Below are 15,170 nucleotides of genomic sequence, written 5' to 3'. Positions count from 1 at the left end.
GGTGCAAATTTTGAAGGATGGCTGTGTTTCAGGTCACATATTGTCTCAGGAAGTGTGAACTAGCTACACCCACCTTTTAATGTGAACTGAATGCAACTTTCTCCCTCATCCTTAATGCCAGATACCACATTCTTTTGCTGCATTTGTGCGGAGTCACAGTATACACGCAGGCGACCTTGCATATACCGGAATAGGGTACGTTCCCTGAAATACAGGGTGTGCCTTCAAGTGGGGCATCTGGCAACCTTACTCATAACTGAATCAAGTCATCACACAAAACAGGCCACTTGACTCTTGTTGGCGTGGCAGTTCCAAATGAAACCACATATGGAAACTGGGCGCTTAGTCTGAGGAAATGCACAAATCTAATTTAAAAGTATTTATTAAATGCAGTAGCATGGAATTTCCCAGGCGCTTCCCCCCCTCCCCCTGCAGCTCCTTTACAGCAGTACATCATCAGCTTGTTTCTTTCAGCTACTGTATGCTTATTAAATAATAGTTCACTCCCGTCTGGTAGAATTTACTGGGGATGCAAGGGAAATTACATTGCCAGATCAGAGTGTCGCTTTTAAAGTTAAAACCAAAGAGCTGCACTGCCAGCCAGTTCTAATTCTGGGCTAGTTCCTTCCTTCCTTCAGGCTGAAATATTACAACACTTTCCTGAAAGCCAGGCCACATCTGCACCACACAGTTAAAACCCCAAAGAATCCTGGGAATGGTAGTTGGTTAATGCTGCTAAGAGTTGCTAGGGGAGCCCTATTCCCCTCACAGAGCTACACTTCTCTGAGTGGTTTAACAATAAATCCCTCTTGCAAAGGAATTTTAGAACTGTAGCTTTGTGGGGGGAATAGGGATCTCCTAACAACGTTCAGCACCATTAACAAGCTACAGCTCTCAGGATTCTTTGGGTGAAGCCATGACCGTTAAACTGGCATGATACTTCTTTAAATGTGTAGTGTAGGTGTGGCCTAAGTCCCACAGTGAGATTTCATCGTAAGTATACATTGGTTTGAACTTTGCCTGGTGCAGATACTCAAAGGGCCTTCCAAGTGCAGTAATACTTTTTTTATTTTTTAAAGCAATTATTAAATTGTGGAGAAATGCAACAAAACCCAACAAAAGCACCAAAAGGAGCTGTGTTCAGTTGCAGGTACAACAGCAAGGTATTGTGGCCCTTTGAATACGTAGCAAGAAGTTTATTTTGAGGTGGATTCTATTCACTGAAAGCTCATGCAATAATAAAATACAGTCTTTCAAATGCCGCAAGACTTTGAGGTGCTTTAAAATTATATTCAGAGAGCGGTTTCATGAAATATCATGAAATGCTTCTTCCAATTTAAAACCTGACATTAATATATTATTAAGGCATAGGAAGTTTACCTTTAAAAGGTTTCATATCTATTTCACTGCCTCAAAAAAGGAACTAATTCAGTTTCAGTTCAATTCTTGATTAATTCATGTGGTTCTCAGCTTTTTTATGTGTGTGCATTCAGAATTTTGCAAGCTGCTTTGCTAAATTATAAAATATACCCAAGGAGACTGAAGAATGCATTAGCACACACACATTGTAGTGTGGACAATTGTTTTGTTTAATTTTTCCATCCATTATGATCTATAAGTTTAAACAGCAGCATCACTTTTCAGATAGATAAAATGGATAAAACACAGAAGTGCAATGAAACTGTGTGTGTGTGCGCGCGTGCGTGCGTGCGTGTTTGTGTGTGATTGAATTAAAATTAAAACTGAATTGAAATTAAAATTGCCAAAGGCTTCACCACAAAAAGAACTTCATTCATGTTCAGTTCACCCAGAAATTAGATAAGCTACTTTAAGGTGCAATTCAGAGATTTTTTTAATTCAGTGAATTAGTTACTCAGAACCAACCATCTTACTTCAAGCAATTACTATCATCATCATTACCACCACCACACCAACTTCTGTTCCTCAATCAAAGCACAGCTTGGAATTTCTACAGTCCTACTGATGTGGGTGGGGGCCATTTATTTATAATGGTGGTGGTGGAGAATCCATCTCTGCCTGGCCAGGGGGTGGGGAGGTTTGTTGGAATAGCAGACATTCTTCCAACCACTTCAAAGTAAATAAAACATCAGCCCACCTTTGTTCTTCCAACATGTGTCTTTAAATTAATCTCTCTCCTAGAAACAAGGAAGATCAATCAGACCCAAACACCTTATTCATTCCTCCACGTAAACAAGTCTAGCACTTGATCATGGCAGGGATGTGGGGGAGACATAGGCTGATAGCTTGCCTTAAGACTACTGTCAAAGAAACAAAACAGGAATGAATAAGACCTGCTATTTATTAACTGCTCTCTATGAAATATGCTGATTGTTCTTCAGGTTATGTATTCTCATCAGTTGTTTTGTCAGTTGATCTGCTACACAAACTCCTGCCACTTCCAGCTCCATCATTTGATACCCGATCATTCATCCGATATCAGAAGCAGTGTGTCTCTGATTACCAGTTGCTGGTGGAGAGTGGAAGTGGTGAGAATATTGCTGCATTTATGTCCCAATTGCAGGCTTCCCACAGACATCTGGTTTGCCACTGTGAGAACAGGATGCTGGACCAGATGAGCCTTTGGTCTGATCCAGCAGGGCTCGTCTTATGTTGAAAGAGCGAAAGTCATAAGTTTTTCCAGGGCCATGCTCAAGGGTCTTGACATTGTGCTGGACATAAGTGTATTGAGCCTGTTGCTTTAGTATTATATAAAATCTTTTGGTGGTTTAAATCCGTTGATAATTATATTTAACTATGTTGTTTTTTTGTTTGTTTCATGATGCCCTGCTCTGAAATTACCTGCTCTTCATTGTTATAGATAACAATTTTTTCAATTTGCAAAGTGGAGGGATGGGTGACAAATACAATTCAGTTCACATTTAAAGGCGAGCCTACCTAATTCACTCTTTCCAAAAGAATACGCAAACCGAAACGCCAGCCACCCTTCAAAATTTACACATCTGTGAATTTTGCAATGCAGTTCACCACCTAAGTAATGTGTACAAAAATTCATATAACAGTGTGCATAAAAATGCATATACTGTTTAAAAGAACATGCAAAAGGAAGGTTTTTTTAAAATTGCAAATTGATGTGGAAATGTGGAGAACTGAACTTAAGCTTGGGAAAATGAGGCAAGAGGGAGGAAAGGGAAGTCGCATTAAACGCAACCCCAATTCCCATCAGCCTCAATTGGTTTCGCCAATGGTCAGGGATGATGGGAGTTGTAGTCTAAAAACATTTGGAGGTTATCACAGTGGAGCAACGATGCTTACAAAAGAACGTCTGAAACCACACAACAGCCTTCACCAGTCAGGTGCCACCCAGATGTTTTGGACTGCAACTCCCATCAGCTCCAGCCAGCCCAGCTGGAGGGAACCAGACTGGTGAAGGCTGCCATACAATTTTGCTCCAAGAGCGAAGGCGGCCCCTTTGCTAAGTGGAAACTTCCGGAATACATCCACACAACAATGTAACTTGGATTTTCAAAGGGGAAATGGAACAGCTGCTGCTTTCTTGAACCCAAGCAAGACTCTCCTTTTATTCTGCCCTCCTGTACAGCAGGTCAGCTCAATTGCTTGGACCTATTGATCTCCTGTTTTCATAAAAACATCTGCCTCTGAACGAAAACGATGCTGTTAGTGCAATAAAGCATTGCCCTCTTCACCGGTCTTTACAGATTTACACAATGCAAATCCCAAATGGAACCACTTTACTGTCGGTTGAAGCAGCTGATTTTTTTTTTTAAATAAATCCCAAGATCTTTGGTGTATTTTAAGATATCTAAAATCTGATTCAAACATGCAGTAGTAGCACACCATATGGCTTTTCAGCATTCTTCCTCATTTCTTTCGTTGTGTATAATTTGTTATTTTTTTAAGGTGGGGAATTATTTGAACATGCGCTTGCCTACCTGTACTCAGAATTTTAAAGGAGTATACCATACAGTGACTTTGGGATCGCAACAGCAACTGGTCAGGCAGTCCTCAACCATTTATAATGTTGAAAAAGTTGGACTATGATTTCATTGGTACTGGATAATCTAACAATACTTGGAACTCTGCATACTCCACACACAATATATATATAAAATATTAATCCTGAGGCCAAATTTTGCACTTAGAAAAGCTGTGTTTCACAACCTGCATAAGATTATAAGATACCTGCTTGATGAGGCCACTGGCCCATTGAGTCCAGCATCCTGTTCTCAGTTTTATATCAAACAATTTGCATAACCCATCGTATTTGACATAATTATCATGTAACCATTTAAGATTGTCATTAATTTTTATTATAAATTTGTTTAATTAGGTGGAAAAGTGGTGAGTATATATTACCAGGCAGAAAGCTATGTATATTTGCAGTTGTCTAATAATAATAAAACGGCATTCTGTGCGCTGCTCTGGTTTCAACAGAAGCGGCTTAGTCATGCTGGCCACATGACCCGGAAAAACTGTCTGCGGACAAACGGCGGCTCCCTCGGCCTATAGAGCGAGATGAGCGCCACAACCCCAGAGTCGCTTGCAACTGGATGTAACTGTCAGGGGTACCTTTACCTTTAATAATAAATTAAATTAAAATTAAAATAAATTATTATTTGTACCCCGCCCATCTGGCTGGCTTGCTGGACCAGATGGGCCACTGGCCTGATCCAGCAAGGCTCTTCTTATGTTCTTACATGATAGCTGAAGTATTCAAATATTCAACTTATGCAAAAATTGTATGGTGATGCAAAAAGTGACTAATAATTTAAAAAGTAAATTAAGTAGCCTTGGCTCTCCTGGAACTACAGACCCAGATCAAACATGTCCATTTCTCACCCCGCCCTGCTAAGGATACTCCCCACAGACTCCACAACTGCTCTCCACTTCACTAATGTTTCTAATTAAAAAAGGAAATATAACACTTTTCTGTATTAATAATTTCTAGTTTTGAGGATTTTCTATCACTCTGTTAAGGCTTCTAAATACCATGGAATTTGATTCTAAGCAGGAAAAGCATGTATGCACACACAAGGAAAATGCACCGGTATGTTGTAGGAGCACGTGCTTTGTGCACAAATTATAATAATCAGAGGTGACTGATGCCCTTGGGGACTAGTGGCATGGAAGGCAGGGAGACCAACCGCAAGTGGAGCCAGGAGCCAATGACAGTCAACTAATTCTAGCTTTGTCACTCTTTTCCTCCCTGCTAAGTTCTACAAGGACAAAACAGACTGACGAGGGAGGTAGCAGGCAGCCAGGGCCATCTCCAAGTTTCTGGCCATCGCTGCTTCTTGCAGGAGCAAATTTCGCAGTTTAAAGATGCACCATGTGAAAAAGTACTTTTGTTTGTCTGTTTGCAATCTTCCAACGTTCAGTTTCATTGGATGTTTGCAACTTCTGGTGTTATGAGAGAGGGAGTGATAGGGGCTGATAAGAGTTGGAGTCCAACAACATTTGTAGGGCCACAAGTCCCCTGCCCCTTCTGTGAAGAAAGGAGCATCTCACATAGGGATGGAGTCAGTGGTGGAGAGCAAAGCTACCCTGCACAGCTCTGTAACCCCTCTCGTGCTCTTTCATGGGGGTCAGCTTCACTCCCCTATTATTATCCTCAGTATATAAAAAGAGCAGCTCCCTGTGGGATCAATTCCATCTGCTGGTGCCTTTGTCTCTTTCCTCCTCCTCCTCCTCCTCCCCTTTTGACAAGAGGAGCCTTTCCAGGCAAACTAGATGTCTGTGGACAGGAGCTGTAGCTCAATAGCAGAGCACATGATTTGAAATGCAAAAGGTTCCTAGTTCAGTCTCTCGCATCTCCACACAGAGCTGGGAAAAGACTCCTGTCTGCTATTCTAGAGGGCTGCTGCCAGTGTGTCAACGGTAGCCTACTGAGTACAGACTAGCCCTGCACAGGCCTCAAATCTGAAGTCTCCTCAGATGAGAAGCAAGGGGAGCTGAATCTTCAGCAGATCTCAACACTGCCAGTGATTATGAGGAGACATGAGACATAAAGGTCCCTGCCCCTGGATTAGAAGTCTCCACACCAGCTGCCTGAATTCTAGGACCAGGTGGCTAAACCTTTTCAACCAGAGGACCATATTGCATCACTGTATGGCAGTGTAGTTGGGTGGGGTCAAAATGAAATGGGGCCAAATGTGCAGGACCACACACTCGTGCACACAAACATACATGAGGTATATGCCACATTTTATCACTCTGATTCATGCACACACTCACAGGCACATAACTCTCTCTCTCTCTCTCTCTCTCTCTCTCTCTCTCTCTCTCTCTCTCTCTCTCTCTCTCTCTCTCACACACACACACACACACACACACACACAGCATCCTAGTATGAAAATCTTCCCTACCTGTGAGGTAGGCCAGGCCCAAAGGTCACCCGCTGAGATTCATGGTTCTTTCTATCTTTAGGCCTCTTTCTCTTGCTCTGTCTGGCCTCCATATGCTAACTCTTTCCAAAGCATTTTCACTGGGGTGGTTATATGTGTTTGCCAGTAAACAGGATTTTTGTGTGTTGCTTTTATTTTATTATTTTTTTCAGCAAAATTTGAGGAAGAAAAAAGTCTATTGCCGAGGGTAATATGATTGTTTTTCCGAAACAAAAAAAATGTGCTGCTTGTTTTATGAGGCTCTGAGACAGGAAAAACATCGGCTCTTATTTTCTTGCCCGTTCTTTTGGAAAATTGCAGTTGCATACTTTGCTGCGAAGGGGGTTGAAGGAAACTGTATTTGCATAATTTCCTCCCCTTTTCTCTGGCTGATATTTGTATAGGTTCTGGGGCTTCTAATAACTGGCTTTCATCCCTTCCCTCCCTCCACCAGCACTGCTGCACACTTTCCAGGGAACCCAATCTGCACTTCAGAAAATGGGAAATGTGTTGGATGTTAATAGTTTCCTGACAGTGTTGGTTTTGCTATGGGTATATGTGTGTGGCGGTTGAAGTGTGGTGGTGGAGATGCACAATGTCTAACACTACAGATCACAAAGATGCCGCATCTCAGGGGTCTGTCTGTGTGCTTCTCCTATTAATGTAGCTTCCCTCTTGAAAGAGACAGCAGCCCCATTGGAAACTTTTTGCCAGATCTGATAATTGGATTTAACCACAGAGAAAGCCTTGTGGGACAGACCACTCTCGCCACCCAAACTGCAGCACATTCCAAAATCCCATAGAGCGGCCAAGAAGAGATTCCCAATTGCTTTTGCACTAACTGGCATATTTATTTCTGCCTTGCCATGGTTTCCTGCAGAAGTAAATTAGTCCTGGTTTCTCTCCCCCCCCCCCCAATATTTCTCCTCCTAACCATGCAAAATGCTTGATGTCCAGCCCCATCCCATAACTCTTTCTGGTTGGTTCGCTTGCAGGAACTCTTAACAGCGAGGCACGAAGGACTTTAGCAGTGAGGGATGAAACACCCTAGATCAGGGGTCAGCAACCTTTTCCAGCTGTGGGCCGGTCCACTGTCCCTCAGACCATGCGGACTATATATTTTTTTGGGGGGTGGGGAGAAATGAACAAATTCCTATGCCCCACAAATAACCCAGAGATGCATTTAAAATAAAAGGACACATTCTACTCAGATTCCCTGACCATCCGCAGGCCACGTTGAGAAGGCAACTTGGCCGCATCTGGCCCCCGGGCCTTAGGTTGCCTACCCCTGCCCTAGATGTTCTGTTCACACTCACAAAGAGCAGCAGAAACATTCGGGAGTAAGCATTTCATCTGCTTATTGTTTGATTGGTTTGTTTTCAGATGCACAGGGCTTGAAGTGCCAGGCACTGTGGAGCTTGAGTCGATAGCCTTGAAGATCATGCCCCTGTCCTGGTCAGAGGATGAAACCGCCTGCCATTCCAACTGGGAAACTTGCATGACAACAACCCAAAATCCTTTGGGCACTAGGAGTCAGGTGATATAAATATTACAGAGCTTTTGTCTTCCCACAATCTGGGAGTCTTGTTTCTATGAGAGATCATCTGGGCAGGGACCTTGTCAACCTCCACAATCCCACTGGTTCAGAATGTGAAGGCTTGTAATGCTTGTCTTCATTCCAGAGTGAACATTGTGGCTCCCCAAGTTCTGATCTGCCTTAGACTGTAGCTTGCGCTGGAGAAGAATTCATTACCCCCACCCCCACCCCATTTACCTGGCCTGGTGATCACTATAGCAGCAATGATAGGGTGACTTGCTGGAGGCCTCCCTCCACCCCTAACACCATGAATGCTGCTATGTTTATATATACCAGGAGCTCCAGGACTTGTAGTCACCAGGGCATCTGACATGACGCCTGAGCAAAGCTGCCCTGGAAAAATTACATTTACCAGGACCATGTTGCTTGGGGTGCTGAAATCCAATCAGGAATAGCGGGCTCCTGGGGGCTTGGGGGGAGGCGTTGAGGTCATAGGAGCCAACTCCCAGGAGTCGGGGTCCCTTCACCCTCCCATAAAATGTGGGGGCCCCCAAAGTTGATGGGCATTGCAATTCAAATGTTATGGGTGTGCCCCATCATGTGATTGATTAGGTGGGGTGGGGCTTACCTGGGGCCCTCTAATATTTTATTGAAGTTGGTACTGGTTGAGGCCATATTCCAGTGATGTCATCAGGTACCTAAAAGAATCTGTATTGGTCTTGGAATAAACTGTATTATAATTGTGTGAGGGTATAAGAATAGCTTGGTTTGCTCACCCCCATTCTGTATTGAACCAATTCAGGGTGAAGGTCTTTGGCTGGCCAGCCCACCTATGGTACTTCCTCACCTTTGGGCCTAAGTAGGTGAAATTCAGAAACAAGCATACAGCTAAGAAGGATAAGTCCTCCATTCCCACAATTAGCTCTCTGCCAGCTCTGTGCAGAGCTCCTTCTTTTTGCTCTCCCAATCCCAGCCTTGGCATATATGAATATGATAGCCAATCCAGGGGCTTCTAAACATACAAATTGTCTGTTGTGTTTATTGTCTGCCATCAATGACCAGGTCACACCAAAGCTGAAAGTGAGAGCCATTTGTCTGCTTTTCATTGCATCATGTAGCAGCAGGACTTGAAACAGCTTTCAAAAATTCTTTGGCTGACCATGCTGCTGACCACAGGGAAACAGCTGACCCATCTGGTTTGCTCCTCTGTGAAATGCTGGAACGGTAGTAGGCCAAAAGGCCAAAACTAATCCTGGCTGTGTCAGTTACTTCATCATCCTTGCACACCCATGAACCTAGTTGTGTATTGTTTCAGGAACTTGGGATATAGACAGAACTTCTGGAAGGCAAGTGACAGGGTTTCTCATTTTGTTTCAGTAGCCTTGGTGGTTGTGGAGAGGGGTTAGACTCTCACAATAGGGTAGGACCTCAAAGGTCATCTGGTTCAATCCCTGCTCTGTGCAAGGTCATCTGGTTCAATCCCTGCTCTGTGCAAGCAATCCACTACTATATACAACATCCCTGAAAGGTGGACATTCTGCTTGCTTAAAAGCCTTTAATGAAGGAGAGTCCCCCATATTCCAGTGCAGTCTGTCCACTGCTGAACAGCTCCAAAAATCAGGAAGTTATTCCTACTATTTAGTCAAAATTCAAACCCATTGTGGTTTGGATCCTACTCCCTGGAGCAACATAAAATAAATTTGACCCACCACCTATGTGGCAACCCTGCAAACATCTGAAGGTTCTACAAGCCTAGAGGTAGGCTTGGTTCTTAGCTGCACTGAAAAGAGAACAATGTCAGTCGCAGCTTTACCTCAATAGAGAGGGTATTCTATGGTTGGGGTGACACCTCCCAAAATGTGCATGGCGTTTGCTGCCCCGGGCGGCCAAGAGGCTTCCTCTGCCCCTGTTGGTGGCGATGAAAAAAATAAATAAATAAGCGCACACACACATGTACATGTGATAAGTGAGGCTGTGGGACCTGGGGTCCCTGACACAACCCACTGTGAGCAACTACATTTCCACCCATCGGAGCATCAGGAAAGGCAGTGCTTGTCAGGAGTGGTAGTAGCCTCTCTGCAGCTGCCCCAGGAAACCACTTACTGATGCTCCTCTGCGAGGAAAGGTTACAGCATCTGGTGCTTTTTAGTTCAGAGAAAAGGTGAGGAAGAAGAGACATGATAGGAGTGCATAAAATTATGTATGGTGTTGAGAAAGTGGACAGAGATAAGTTTTTTCTCATTTCATACTGCTAGAAGTCAGGGACATCAAATAAAGCTTAATGTTGGAAGATTCATGGCAGACAAAAAGGGGGACTTCTTTGGGCAGCACATAGTTAAAATATGGAATTCACTCTCACAAAATGCAGTGATGGTGACCACTAACTTGGATAGCAATAGAAGAGGATTAGACAAATTCATGGAAGATCAGGGTGCTAGCCATCATGCATATGCTGTGTTCCCCAGTGGCGGAGCTTCATGCTCCGGCACCGGGGTGGTGGTGGTGGAGAGCAGGTGGGGGCAAGGCTGGCGCGCGTTCCTGGGGCATGGTGTGTGTCCTGGGGGTGTGGTGCGCTGCCTGCAGGGGCGTGACACGTGTCCTGGGGACATGGCATGCTGCCTGTGGGGCGTGGCACCCAGCGTGGTCAGGGGGCAGCTGCAATGGCACCCCACCAGGATCGTGCTTCCGGGGGTGGTGCGCTCCCCCCGCACTCCTCTTCCTCTGCCCTCCTCTTCCTCTGCCAATGGTGTTCCCCACTGCATTATGTATGCCTTTGAATGCCAGCTGCTGGTAATTGCCAGTAGGGAAAGTGCTGTTGCGCTTAGGTGCTGCTTGTGGGCATCTGGTTGGTCACCATGAGAAGAGACTGCTGGATTAAATGGGTCTTTGGTAGGGCTCTTATTATATTCAACACTAATAATATTATAGTCGTACCTCTGGTTACAGTTGCTTCAGGTTGCATTCGTCATGGGATACGAACGCGCCGAACCCGGAAGTACCGGAACGGGTTACTTCTGGGTTCGGCAATTTGTGCATGCGCAGAAGTGCAAAATGACGTCATGCACAGAAGCACCGAATTGCGCTGCACACATGCACAGACATGGCGCTTCAGTTTGCGGACTTTCAGTTTGTGAATGGGGCTCCGGAATGGATCCCGTTCGCAACCAGAGGTACCACTGTACTACAGTTTGATTGCTAAAGTTGTTCTTCTACCTCTACCCTCTGTGTTGCAAGTTTTGCTATGGTTTCCAATGGAAACAGGAAGATGGTATTTAAAGCTCAAAGCAGGAGGGCTGTGATACGCTTTTGCTACAGTCCCGTGAGCTTTGCGCCTGATATGTTAACATGCTCAGTGATTGCATGGAACAGTTCCTGCAGGAGTGTGGAATTTGGCTCATCGTATCTCCAGTGGGCCCTGTAATTCTCCTTTTCCTCTGTGAATCAACCAGAGCTGACGGATCACTACTGAATCGCCTCCTGTCCTCTTGAAGTGAGGCGTGGTGATCACTGTTATGTTGCCACAAGCATCCATATAAATGTTTGTAGGCCGAATTATGATTTTTGGAGGATTCATCCTGGCTCGCTCCCATTTATGGAGGGAAAGGGGCGAGAGAGGAGGAACAATATTTGTTGCAAGGAAGCAGTCTTTGACAGAAAGAAATGAAAGACGAAGACTTATAGGTTTGTTTTGCAAGTTTATGCTTATTATAATATTGGTTGGGGAGAAGGCATATTTATATTCTCACAGTTGACTGGTTGAGGGTCGAGCAGCATTCTGCAAAAGTATTTTATATATATGTATAAAGTAAAGAGTGCTCCAATTAACCACTCATTTCATGTAAACTTACATCAATGTGAGCCTGTTCCTATGCTTGTTTACTGAGATGGTCCAATAAGTGAAATTCTAGAAAGTTGGCCTAGACATAGGGTTTGAGTCTTCTGTAACAACTTTAGCCTTCCTCTGTTACAAATTCTATAGCTATACTTGATTTGCTGGTCACAAAATTACCCCAGGTAAGGCTGTGTATTCTCTTACCAACGCTCTCAGGGTGGCAGTCTCTAGGACTGCCCATTTCACATTCCTTCCTTTCTATTCTGTAAATAATAACTGTCCCATCTTGATGAATCCAAGGGCCTGTCTAGTCTAGGGAATGGAACATGGCTGTGTAGCCCATGCTTTTGCATGTAAATGGCAAATGATCTGATAACTCAATATTAGTCAACTTCCTATGTTCTAAAAATGCCCAACTAAATTCACCTGAGAAGCTCACAAGGACTGGACAACAATTCCCTATTGCTCACTCTCTGTATCTGGTTATTAGAGTTACAGGTAGGTAGCTGTGTTGGTCTGCCATAGTCAAAACAAAATAAAAAATAAAAAATTCCTTCCAGTAGCACCTTAGAGACCAACTAAGTTTGTTCTTGGTATGAGCTTTCGTGTGCATGCATAGCTCCCATTGGGACAGATTGGAGTTGATGCCCAGCAACATGTGGAGGACCACAGGTTCCCTATCCCTTCTCTAAGGAGTTTAAGGCAGTATATATTGTTCTCTCTCCCCACCTTAACTTATTCTTGAATCAATGCTATGAGGTTGGTTAAGCTGAATAGGGATTTGAGCGAAGTTCTTTGATGTCCTAGTCTGGCACTGTAACCACTTCCCACAACCTCTTTACCTTGGCCTTTGAACCTTGAGATATATATTTTCAGACCCAGCCTATTTTTTTCTAAACTGTTTCAAAATTTATTTTAAATTATTGTAACCCACTCTGGGACTTTAGGGTGAAGGGAAGATAATTGTTGGCATCCTTCTGACTTGAGAGACAATGGAGTTGCCAGAATGAGGCATACAAGGCACAACCAGACTGTTTTAAGGACTCCAGTAGGTAATAAATCAAAATTAATAATGTCACTTCTGTTGCCTTTGAATGAAGAAATCATTTAATTTCATAAATTTCTCTACTGCCCTTCATCCGAGGATCATAGGATGTTTTGCAATATAAAAAGGGCTGTTTCCAGTCACACTAAAAAAGAGAAAAATACTGTTATCCTAATTTATAGCCCCAAGAGGCTCCCAAAGCAGGTTACAAAGGATTCTCATAATAAAACAACACTCAGGTATGGTATCGGGAACAAAAATAACATATTGTCCCCCTCCAGATGTTGCTGGATTACAGCTCCCATCAGCCCTAGTTAGCATGGCCGATAGTCGGAGATGATGGGAATTGTTCCAGTGGCATTTCTTGGTCTTCCTTAGAGCCACCCTTCCTACTTGGTAACAACTCCCACCAATGTCTTCTGGGGGAAGGAAGTGGGGGGCCATGATGGAGGTAACTTTTCTCCTGTTGCCAGGCACCCACTCTTGTTTAGTTGTCGTGGTGAATGAACAGCCACTCTTTGAGCTCTCCTCCCTGCATGTCTCTGATCCATCTAAAACCGCCAGTCTAAACTAGAGAAGCCATCTCCAGCCCCTGTGGTAATGAAAGCCATGTGTCAAGTGTGTGGCATGTAAACGGAGTAGTGTTTTCTTTATGTCAGACCTGAGTTTCATGGCATTAACCCCCAAATTCTAGTATCATAGGGTGCGGTGTGAGCTTCTTTTCTCTCTCTTTGCTTCCTTCAGATCAGCGAGCATTTTAATATATACTTGCCTGCCTGTCTTTTATCTTCTAAGCTAAAAGGCTCCAACATCTATAGCCTTTCAACATAGGTCAGGGTGGGAACCTGTAGCCAGTGAATGTTGGTCAATTAGAGTGTCCTGCCATCCTCAGTCTGCCCTCATCAAGCCCCTCACAACCTGCCTTACTGGGTTTTTTTTTTAATATTCCAAGTAAGTGTGCTTATACGATTGTATGCTTAGTAATCTTTAGAGCAGATTAAAAAAAAAAGCAAACAGAAAATAAAATAAATAATCTTGTATTTCCGAGGACTGCAGGAATGAACAGGCAGTGGTGACAAAGAGGAGGGGGTCCAGCAAGGGGGGAAATGCAATAATGAAGATAATGATGATGATGATGATGATGATGATGATGATGATGATGATAATTTATTCTTTATACTCCGCCCATCTGGCTGTCCAGCCCTAGAATAAGGACACCTAAGAAGGGAGAGTAGGAGGGGGCTTGAAGGTGCACACCCACAGTTAGCAGCAGCTGGACAGCAGATTGAACAGGCACAGGCAACTTGCCTCATCACACTCTTTCCTTCTACAGTATTGTACTTTTAAAAACAAACAAAACAAAAATAACCAATTACTTTCTAAATCTGCGTCTATCCAATCAATTTGGCATATGCAAATTTATCCAAACATGTATCATCTTTTGTGCTCTTTTCAGATGATTTCCTAAGTTTGGGCAATGTGTGAGTTGCTACCTTAGCTGGGGTGGGGAGACAAGAGCACCCACTAGGGCATGTTAGGCAAGGCTGTGTGTACACACTGAATACCATCTAGTATGAAAGGTTCAAAACTTCTAATGTGATCTATAAAAGCAGGGGCAGTGGGCATTCAGAACAAGGTTTAAATGTTTCCTGAACAACACTATACTGCTCGGTCAGGGCCATTTGAAGGACTGTCTAGCCCAAAACCAATTTAAACATAAAAAAACAATGAAGCGAACATTAAGGGCTTTGAAATTGTCCGTCAGCAATTAGCAACTGGAGAGCAAAGTGAGCAGGCACAAAGTTTGCCAGGCCAGCCTTTCTTTCCCACCCTGCTGAAGAGATGGGTAAACAAGTAATATTCAACTTCTTAGTTTTAATTCAGTTCAGTCATAAATTCAGTTCACCTAATTTTTAAATCAGTTTGTAGATTTGTTTTGAAGTCTGCACAAAAATTCACATGCATTTTCATACATATTTCTCCTACTTTTACCTAATATATGCATGTTTGCAAGCAATTTTGCCTAATATAATGTTACTTTTACTGATGTGCATTTTTGTGGGCACTTTCCCTTAATATACATATTTTGAGTGCAGAACCCCATGTTGAGGACAGACGCTCTTTGCTTTCTTGATTAGGGGAATTCAAATCAAATGTATATCACTCCCATGGCAGATCTACACAAATATATTTCTACAATGGTGAGATGTATTAGCTTTATTAACAGTACAGTAGAACCTCTACTTATGACCGCCTCTACTTGGGCCTGATCCAAGTTGCGACTGCAGTTTGCCGAGATTCACACATGCCAGAAGCGGCTGAATACACCTGCGCACAACGGCACTTCTACCAGCAACCTAGATCGACTTATGG

At 43.5% G+C, this 15,170-nt stretch overlaps 1 protein-coding gene across 1 annotated transcript in view; it reads left to right on the top strand.

Annotated features, from left to right (window-relative positions):
- The first annotated feature begins 7,796 nt into the window (after positions 1-7,796).
- Positions 7,797-15,170, top strand: part of RUNX3 (RUNX family transcription factor 3) — a 149,940-nt gene continuing 142,566 nt past the window's right edge. The window contains exon 1 of the mRNA XM_033157786.1: positions 7,797-7,920. The gene's annotated coding sequence lies outside the window, so the exon portion shown is untranslated. The remainder of the gene's footprint in view (positions 7,921-15,170) is intronic.

The sequence above is a fragment of the Lacerta agilis genome, chromosome 8 (assembly GCF_009819535.1).
Source record: "Lacerta agilis isolate rLacAgi1 chromosome 8, rLacAgi1.pri, whole genome shotgun sequence".
Taxonomy (NCBI): Eukaryota; Metazoa; Chordata; class Lepidosauria; order Squamata; family Lacertidae; genus Lacerta; species Lacerta agilis.
Note: the sequence above shows the minus strand (reverse complement) of the source record. Positions and strands in the feature narration are given on the sequence as shown.